The sequence below is a fragment of the Mya arenaria genome, chromosome 1, assembly GCF_026914265.1.
Source record: "Mya arenaria isolate MELC-2E11 chromosome 1, ASM2691426v1".
In the NCBI taxonomy this organism is placed as follows: domain Eukaryota; kingdom Metazoa; phylum Mollusca; class Bivalvia; order Myida; family Myidae; genus Mya; species Mya arenaria.
Window position 1 is genome coordinate 45,540,292 of NC_069122.1, and position 10,770 is coordinate 45,551,061.

Sequence of the window (10,770 nt, forward strand, 5' to 3'; positions counted from 1 at the left end):
GATAAAATCCAGAGTTATGCGCCCTGCTATACTCATACATATTGTCTCTGGCAACATATGTACCATGTCAAGGTCGATTATCTGTAACGGTATTTGAGTTATGACCAATGATACAGCTTTTGCACGACGACGATGCCGAAGCCGGCGACTCCCAGGCTATCAAGGTAGCCCACTCTTTTCTTCGAAAACAGACTAGCTAAAATGTGAACGAAGAGAGACAAAACACTCCATTTAAGTTATATTATTTTCTTTTATATAATTTTGATACTACATTTTTTTCCACAGAGACATACCGTGAGCGGCATAAAGTTAAGTATGTATTTGTTTACAGACGTATTTCCCTCTTCCGCGACGTATGAATCAATACTAATATTTCTTTTGTATTTTCTACACATTATTTAACTCTTTGAAATGTTTACATTCCTCGCTTTTTTTAATTCCCCTTTGATTTTTTAATTGCTGGGGAGAACAAAACAGCATTTCAAAATTGCATCTTCATTCATTTTGTAAAAAAGCCCACAATACCAGGTATGTGAAATTGGCTTGTACATTGTACATCGTAGTTCAGTTTGACATTCGCCAATTACAAGCTTGTAGTTTGATATTCAGCTTGTAGTTCGGCTTGTATATTGTACATAGTAATTCAACTTGTAGTTCGCCAATTACAAGCTTGTAGTTGGGTATTCAGCTTGTAGATCGGCTTGTACATTGTACATCGTAATTTAACTTGTAGTTCGCCAATTACAAGCTTGTATATCGGTATTCAGCTTGTAGTTCACCCTAACTGCACCAGCATTCATAATATTTGAATTACAAGCTAGTAGTTGGGTATTCATCTTGTAGTTCGGACCAAATACATCAGCATACATTATATTTGAATTACAAGCTAGTAGTTGGGTATTCATCTTGTAGTTCGGACAAATACATTAGCATACATTATATTTGAACTACAAGCTAGTAGTTGGGTATTCATCTTGTAGTTCGGAAAAATACATTAGCATACATTATATTTGAATACAAGCTAGTAGTTGGGTATTCATCTTGTAGTTCGGACCAAATACATTAGCACACATTATATTTGAATTACAAGCTAGTAGTTGGGTATTCATCTTGTAGTTCGGACAAATACATCAGCACATATTATATTTGAATTACAAGCTAGTAGTTGGGTATTCATCTTGTAGTTCGGACCAAATACATCAGCACATATTATATTTGAATTACAAGCTAGTAGTTGGGTATTCATCTTGTATTTCGGACAAATACATTAGCATACATTATATTTGAATTACAAGCTAGTAGTTGGGTATTCGTCTTGTAGTTCGGACCAAATACATCAGCATACGTTGTATTTGAATTACAAGCTAGTAGTTGGGTATTCATCTTGTAGTTCGGACAAATACATTAGCATACGTTGTATTTGAATTACAAGCTAGTAGTTGGGTATTCATCTTGTAGTTCGGACAAATACATTAGCATACATTATATTTGAATTACAAGGTAGTAGTTGGGTATTCATCTTGTAGTTCGGACCAAATACATCAGCATACGTTGTATTTGAATTACAAGCTAGTAGTTGGGTATTCATCTTGTAGTTCGGACAAATACATTAGCATACGTTGTATTTGAATTACAAGCTAGTAGTTGGGTATTCATCTTGTAGTTCGGACAAATACATCAGCACATATTATATTTGAATTACAAGCTAGTAGTTGGGTATTCATCTTGTAATTCGGACCAAATGCATCAGCATACGTTGTATTTGAATTACAAGCTAGTAGTTGTGTATTCATCTTGTAGTTCGGACCAAATACATCAGCATACGTTGTATTTGAATTACAAGCTAGTAGTTGGGTATTCATCTTGTAGTTCGGACCAAATACATCAGCACACATTATATTTGAATTACAAGCTAGTAGTTAGGTATTCATCTTGTAGTTCGGACAAATACATTAGCATACATTATATTTGAATTACAAGCTAGTAGTTGGGTATTCATCTTGTTGTTCGGACCAAATACATCAGCATAAATTATATTTGAATTACAAGCTAGTAGTTGGGTATTCATCTTGTAGTTCGGACAAATACATTAGCATACATTATATTTGAACTACAAGCTAGTAGTTGGGTATTCATCTTGTAGTTCGGACCAAATACATCAGCACATATTATATTTGAATTACAAGCTAGTAGTTGGGTATTCATCTTGTAGTTCGGACAAATACATTAGCATACATTATATTTGACTTACAAGCTAGTAGTTGGGTATTCATCTTGTAGTTCGGACCAAATACATCAGCATACGTTGTATTTGAATTACAAGCTAGTAGTTGGGTATTCATCTTGTAGTTCGGACAAATACATTAGCATACATTATATTTGAATTACAAGCTAGTAGTTGGGTATTCATCTTGTAGTTCGGACCAAATACATCAGCATACGTTGTATTTGAATTACAAGCTAGTAGTTGGGTATTCATCTTGTAGTTCGGACAAATACATTAGCATACATTATATTTGAATTACAAGCTAGTAGTTGGGTATTCATCTTGTAGTTTAGACCAAATGCATCAGCATACGTTGTATTTGAATTACAAGCTAGTAGTTGGGTATTCATCTTGTAGTTCGGACAAATACATTAGCATACATTATATTTGAATTACAAGCTAGTAGTTGGGTATTCATCTTGTAGTTCGGACCAAATACATCAGCATACGTTGTATTTGAATTACAAGCTAGTAGTTGGGTATTCATCTTGTAGTTCGGTCAAATACATTAGCATACATTATATTTGAATTACAAGCTAGTAGTTGGGTATTCATCTTGTAATTCGGACCAAATACATCAGCATACGTTGTATTTGAATTACAAGCTAGTAGTTGTGTATTCATCTTGTAGTTCGGACCAAATACATCAGCATACGTTGTATTTGAATTACAAGCTAGTAGTTGGGTATTCATCTTGTAGTTCGGACCAAATACATCAGCACACATTATATTTGAATTACAAGCTAGTAGTTGGATATTCATCTTGTAGTTCGGACAAATACATTAGCATACATTATATTTGAATTACAAGCTAGTAGTTGGGTATTCATCTTGTAGTTCGGACAAATACATTAGCATACATTATATTTGAATTACAAGCTAGTAGTTGGGTATTCATCTTGTAGTTCGGACCAAATACATCAGCATACGTTGTATTTGAATTACAATCTAGTAGTTGGGTATTCATCTTGTAGTTCGGACCAAATACATCAGCATACGTTGTATTTGAATTACAAGCTAGTAGTTGGGTATTCATCTTGTAGTTCGGACCAAATACATTAGCATACATTATATTTGAATTACAAGCTAGTAGTTGGGTATTCATCTTGTAGTTCGGACAAATACATTAGCATACATTATATTTGAATTACAAGCTAGTAGTTGGGTATTCATCTTGTAGTTCGGACCAAATACATCAGCATACGTTGTATTTGAATTACAAGCTAGTAGTTGGGTATTTATCTTGTAGTTCGGACCAAATACATTAGCATACATTATATTTGAATTACAAGCTAGTAGTTGGGTATTCATCTTGTAGTTCGGACCAAAGACATCAGCACACATTATATTTGAATTACAAGCTAGTAGTTGGGTATTCATCTTGTAGTTCGGACCAAATACATCAGCATACGTTGTATTTGAATTACAAGCTTATTACATAAGCCTCAAATCATATAAATAAGTAAATATAATTAGGTGACTAGCTTCGTCTAACCTTAGTAAACGATAAAAAACACAGCCATATCATACAAAATTGACTTTTATTACAAGCCATCGGAAAATTAAATGTTGTCAATTTGGGCCAATTAACATAGTATCTAGGAATATATTGAGTACGTTAATCTCTATATTAAGGACATATCAAATAGTGATTATATTATTTCAACCACATTAATGTTACATTTAGTACAAATTGTGTCTTCTCGAAATATTTGAGATGTCATCAGACGACTACACGGTATTGTGTTTAAATGCTGTGGGGAAATAGACTGGTCAGCTTTTTAAAGAACATGTAATGATCTATTTTTAGAGAAATGTTTACAGACCAGTCTTACAATTATAGTTGACTGCGCATGCGCCAAAATGTTGGCGATTATATCTGCAGACCGTCGGGACCCGGAATCCGGGACCTAAATTTCAAAATTAGTTTTGTAATGTTTTATAAGCGATGCAATGTTTTAACTGCCCTGTGAATCGTTTGAAACTGATTAGTTTTGGAAGGAATTAAATAATATGCTGCATGCATATGATTTAATGATCATTACATACGTATCATTATAACTTGCTGCCACTTGAGTTCTCATGTGAAAATACTCAATATGATATTTCAAAATGTGCATATTTTGGTAAAAGTTGTTGTTTGAGCAACCGTGTTAGAGGAACAATAGATGACACCACATGTTAAATCGACCATGAGTTCTTGTAGTGTCATATAAGATCGTTCAGGATGTGGTTTATCAAGTAAATCATGTGTTCACATAGGCCCGGCCAAATTTGACACAAAGACCATAATGAAACGTTCATATTTTAAATCCACAGGATGATGCCACATGACAACAGTCAAAGGCATGAAGTTTTCAACTGATGCTTTCAGTGAACACTAACCGTAAAATTAAGCGTACGGAGTAAATTTAGAATCATTTCCATTAAACTTTTAACAAACAGAAGAATAATAACAAAATATTGACAATCACGTAGGGAATATTTGTACTTAAATTTGGACAAGATCAAACGTTAGGTAGGCCAAAAAATCGTAGATAAAATTAGTGCAACAAAGGATTAAATTATTGGATTTATTTGAATTCTGACATTATGAACACATCTCTGTACAATAACTCTTGAGTAGCATACCTTGTATGCGGTTCTCTCATGTAAGACATAGTAAACCACTATATAATAAAATACGATCAATGTTTTATACATTTAAATCATTGTGTTTTTTAAAGAAATTATGTGGATACAACAAAACATGATAGACAAACACCACATAGCAATGCCACCGTTAGATTATCCCTCAGTTATGCACTTAAAAATAAATTGTTAGAAGGCATAACATAAGTTAGGTTAATCAAGATGTAGCCCTGTTAGAGCATTTTTTTCTTTTTTATCTTTGACAATCTAAACATGCATCAATATACTTTCAACACATTCAAATCACTCTACTCCTAAGTGTTTCAGGGTTTCTGTGTTGCATAATTTCAAGCAATCTGGCAGTAGAGCGCATGACTTGGAAAGTAGCGCGTCAACATATCTTTTGGGAAATTGGTCAAACAAGCATTCAGCGCATCGTACCAATATTTCTCTCCATCAAGGAAGACGATGGCACAAAAGTGGCCTTCCTTGTACATCGTGACACCGGCCAATTCGAATGCACGGTCATCGATGTTTATTTCTTTCGAAGCCATCAGATTGTCGAATGATATTCGGTCGGTCATGCATAACTCATAAACGCGCAAGGCAGCTACAGGACCTGCTTGTTTAATCATTCTTCTAGTTTGTCGAACACCTTCACATGTGGTATCGTCACTGGAAATGAAAAAAAGTTATTACAAACCAAGTCCTTAACGTTTTTTACGAACATTTCCCGCAAACCTCGCTTCACCATAGTAGTCAAAATGAAAGATTAAGCATATAAATCCTATTGAAACCATTACATTTTATTTGAAATAGGAATAACAGGAAATTTTGTGTTTATTTTTAACGTGACCACTATCTATAGAATAAATCGTTTTTCTTTATTTAAAAGAATTGTTAAATCGGTTTTAGGTTATGTGTTATAGGACGTTTGATGGCTTAACATATCATATTTTGATAAATATTTCCTCATTTACGACACGAACTGTTACAACAAATTGCAGACATGTTTTATACCAAACATCGTTAAGAAAATAATTGATTCTGGGCTTTTTATGTTGTTGCCAACATGGATGGTAACCGGACAAAATTGATTGTAAACATAAATATTGAAGAGTTTCTTTCCTAAAGCGCTTTTTACAGGTTTCTGGTTAATCAATAGTGGCGTATACACCGTGGCAGCAGACAAGGGGAATGTACGAAGTTGTTGTGATGAAATTATTGCAGATAACCAACAACATGCTAAATTGTTAAACTGTGAAAGAGGTGCGTAGACAACAGTATGCGTTTGTCCTCTGGAAATGTACGTAAAATATGTAATAGAACAATGAATCCATGAGCCAGATTCAACCGTCGCCTCGGCAACTGTTCCCATAAACATTGTGACAAAGTCTCATGAATATTGACTAACACGGTGTAAACAAGTCAAGAGTCGATATGGTGTTTTAGTTTTCTTTACCTAACATGGCCCTGATTTGAACACGCAGTAGATTTTTATTGTAAAGAAAACATTCTGACAAAGTTCCGTTGGGAAATGATACATAAATGTTGCATCTAGTGTATAAACATGTTTGTATTATACAGTTATACCTGGTTGTCTAGATTTTACCCATATTGACCCAGATTCCAAGTTGGTATGTCATGATAAATATTCGGACAAAAATTCATTAAGATTACCTCAAAAATGTGGACGCAAGACAGAGTGAAAATAAGGTATTTCTGAGATTTGACATTTTGACCTAGATTTTACCAGACACCATTCACATTCAAAGATTCAAATTTGGCATAGATATTGTCAATATAAACATTATCTAAGGTTTCATTAACATTGAATTACAACTGTGTCCTCTAGTGTGTAAACACCAAATGATGAGAATGGAAGACGCACTTCGGACGACGCCATGATAGCTCAATCTAAGCACGAAGTGAGCTAAAAGATGCAAGGTACAAGGGTTTAGCACATCCTGCAGACATATAGTAGTCAGAATCGGAAAAATGATAGTTACTTTTATTTAGAGTTTTTGCTTACCCCTGTTCGCCCAAGTCTCCTCTAGTAGTGTTAAGTTTTCCGTACCACCTTACTTTTTCCCAAACCAATTGAGATGTTGATTTGGAACTTGAAATAATTCATCACTATGATGACTCCCTTCTTTTTACAACACAAGTTTACTCTGTCAAATCTTTTGACAGAATTATGGCCCTTTTACAACTTTGAATCCATGTTAAGTTTTTCATACCAACTGACTTAATTCTTAAACCATTCGAGATATTGGTTTAAAATCTGAAATACTTGTTCACTATCATGACTATCAAGGATTGTGTTCAAATAAAGACCCTTTTTGACAATTGCTTATTCAGTTGAATTTCATATTATTCTTCGAAATGTCGAGCGCGCTGTCCATCGATAGCTGTTGTTATTTGCGTCGTACCAAGACATTTTAGTTAACAATTATAGTGGTAAAAGCATTCATTCCTGCATTTTATGAGACTAATGAATTTAATTGAAACGTCTTCATCGTTTTGATGACATTTATATGACGCCAGTGGTTGACGGATACTAGTCGATGTGGATATTTATCTCGTTCAATGGTAGCACTTAATTTGTTTAGTCTCCATGTTTCTTTACAGCTTGGACGAAAGCATTGAAAACATGCAAGAGGTTGTAAACAGATGGCTCAGATGTGAGACGCCCTGCACTGCTAGAGGAGACTTGGGCGAACAGGGGTAAGCAAAAACTCTAAATAAAAGTAACTATCATTTTTCCGATTCTGACTACTAACAATTTCTGTTTAACAATTTAGCATATTGTTGGTTATCTGCAATAATTTCATCACAACAACTTCGTACATTCCCCTTGTCTGCTGCCACGGTGTATACGCCACTATTGCATTCGGAGCTCCTCGGCCATTTTATCGAAAATAACCTCGGATGTATGCAGGTACATCAGTTGAAGTAGTTCGTAAAATTTTGAATTATATCATTAATTAAATGTAGTGTTTTAGAGTTGTATTTATTGATCTAAGTTTAAATTGATTGCCATTGAATTGTTTTATTGCAAACATATTTAAGAATCCCAAGGGTAATGTCACAAAGTTTAACTGCTAAATAAAATTACTACGCGATCTACTTGCAGCGGACTTAAACGTACCACTTTTTGAGTATGTAAACCGTCCAAATACATCCGAGGTTGTTTTTGAAAAAAATGGCCAAGGAGTTCCGAATGGCCACTATTGATTAACCAGAAACCTGTAAAAAGCGCTTTAGGAAACAAACTCTTCAATATTTATGTTTACAATCAATTTGGTCCGGTTAACATCCATGTTGGCAACAACATAAAAAGCCCAGAATCAATTATTTTCTTAACGATGTTCGGTATAAAACATGTCTGCAATTTGTTGTAACAGTTCGTGTCGTAAATGAGGAAATATTTATCAAAATGTGATATGTTAAGCCATCAAACGTCCTATAACACATAACCTAAACCGATTTAACAATTCTTTTAAATAAAGAAAAACGATTTATTCTATAGATAGTGGTCACGTTAAAAATGAACACAAAATTTCCTGTTATTCCTATTTCAAATAAAATGTAATGGTTTCAATAGGATATGCTTAATCTTTCATTTTGACTACTATGGTGAAGCGAGGTTTGCGGGAAATGTTCGTACAAAACGTTAAGGACTTGGTTTGTAATAACCTTTTTTTCATTTCCAGTGACGATACCGCATGTGAAGGTGTTCGACAAACTAGAAGAATGATTAAACAAGCAGGTCCTGTAGCTGCCTTGCGCGTTTATGAGTTATGCATGACCGACCGAATTTCATTCGACAATCTGATGGCTTCGAAAGAAATAAACATCGATGACCGTGCATTCGAATTGGCCGGTGTCACGATGTACAAGGAAGGCCACTTTTGTGCCATCGTCTTCCTTAATGGAGAGAAATATTGGTACGATGCGCTGAATGCTTGTTTGACCAATTTCCCAAAAGATATGTTGACGCGCTACTTTCCAAGTCATGCGCTCTACTGCCAGATTGCTTGAAATTATGCAACACAGAAACCCTGAAACACTTAGGAGTAGAGTGATTTGAATGTGTTGAAAGTATATTGATGCATGTTTAGATTGTCAAAGATAAAAAAGAAAAAAATGCTCTAACAGGGCTACATCTTGATTAACCTAACTTATGTTATGCCTTCTAACAATTTATTTTTAAGTGCATAACTGAGGGATAATCTAACGGTGGCATTGCTATGTGGTGTTTGTCTATCATGTTTTGTTGTATCCACATAATTTCTTTAAAAAACACAATGATTTAAATGTATAAAACATTTATCGTATTTTATTATATAATGGTATACTATGTCTTACATGAGAGAACCGCATACAAGGTCGCTACTCAAGAGTTATTGTACAGAGATGTGTTCATAATGTCAGCATTCAAATAAATCCAATAATTTAATCCTTTGTTGCACTAATTTAATCTACGATTTTTTGGCATACCTAACGTTTGATCTTGTCCAAATTTAAGTACAAATATTCCCTACGTGATTGTCAATATTTTGTTATTATTCTTCTGTTTGTTATAAGTTTAATGGAAATGATTCTAAATTTACTCCGTACGCTTAATTTTACGGTTAGTGTTCACTGAAAGCATAAGTTGAAAACTTCAGGCCTTTGACTGTTGTCATGTGGCATCATCCTGTGGATTTAAAATATGAACGTTTCATTATGGTCTTTGTGTCAAATTTGGCCGGGCCTATGTGAACACATGATTTACTTGATAAACCACATCCTGGACGATCTAATATGACACTACAAGAACTCATGGTCGATTTAACATGTGGTGTCATCTATTGTTCCTCTAACACGGTTGCTCAAACAACAACTTTTACCAAAATATGCACATTTTGAAATATAATATTGAGTATTTTCACATGAGAACTCAAGCTGACAGCAAGTTATAATTATACGTATGTAATGATCATTAAATCATATGCATGCAGCATATTATTTAATTCCTTCCAAAACTAATCAGTTTCAAACGATTCACAGGGCAGTTAAAACATTGCATCGCTTATAAAACATTACAAAACTAATTTTGAAATTTAGGTCCCGGATTCCGGGTCCCGACGGTCTGCAGATATAATCGCCAACATTTTGGCGCATGCGCAGTCAACTATAATTGTAAGACTGGTCTGTAAACATTTCTCTAAAAATAGATCATTACATGTTCTTTAAAAAGCTGACCAGTCTATTTCCCCACAGCATTTAAACACAATACCGTGTAGTCGTCTGATGACATCTCCAATATTTCGAGAAGACACAATTTGTACTAAATGTAACATTAATGTGGTTGAAATAATATAATCACTATTTGATATGTCCTTAATATAGAGATTAACGTACTCAATATATTCCTAGATACTATGTTAATTGGCCCAAATTGACAACATTTAATTTTCCGATGGCTTTTAATAAAAGTCAATTTTGTATGATATGGCTATGTTTTTTATCGTTTACTAAGGTTAGACGAAGCTAGTCACATAATTATATTTACTTATTTATATGTATTAGTTTCAATCGTCGTTTTTTATACTTTTCTTCATATGCTTTTGATTATGTTTACTTGCATGCCATGTCAATATGTTCAATTTTGAGTAAAGTTATGTTCTGTAATAACATGATATGAAAATAAACTTTTGACTTGGCTTAAATAACATTCGAACGCTTTAGACTCGGTTCTAATTTATACTAGATGCGCCCAATATGTGACCTCTCCCGATTCAGGGAGTAAGACCTCTCAAACAAATTGGGAAAGGAACCGAAGCTCTAAACCGAATACTTGAGGAGTTACATGCAAAAAAGCGCTC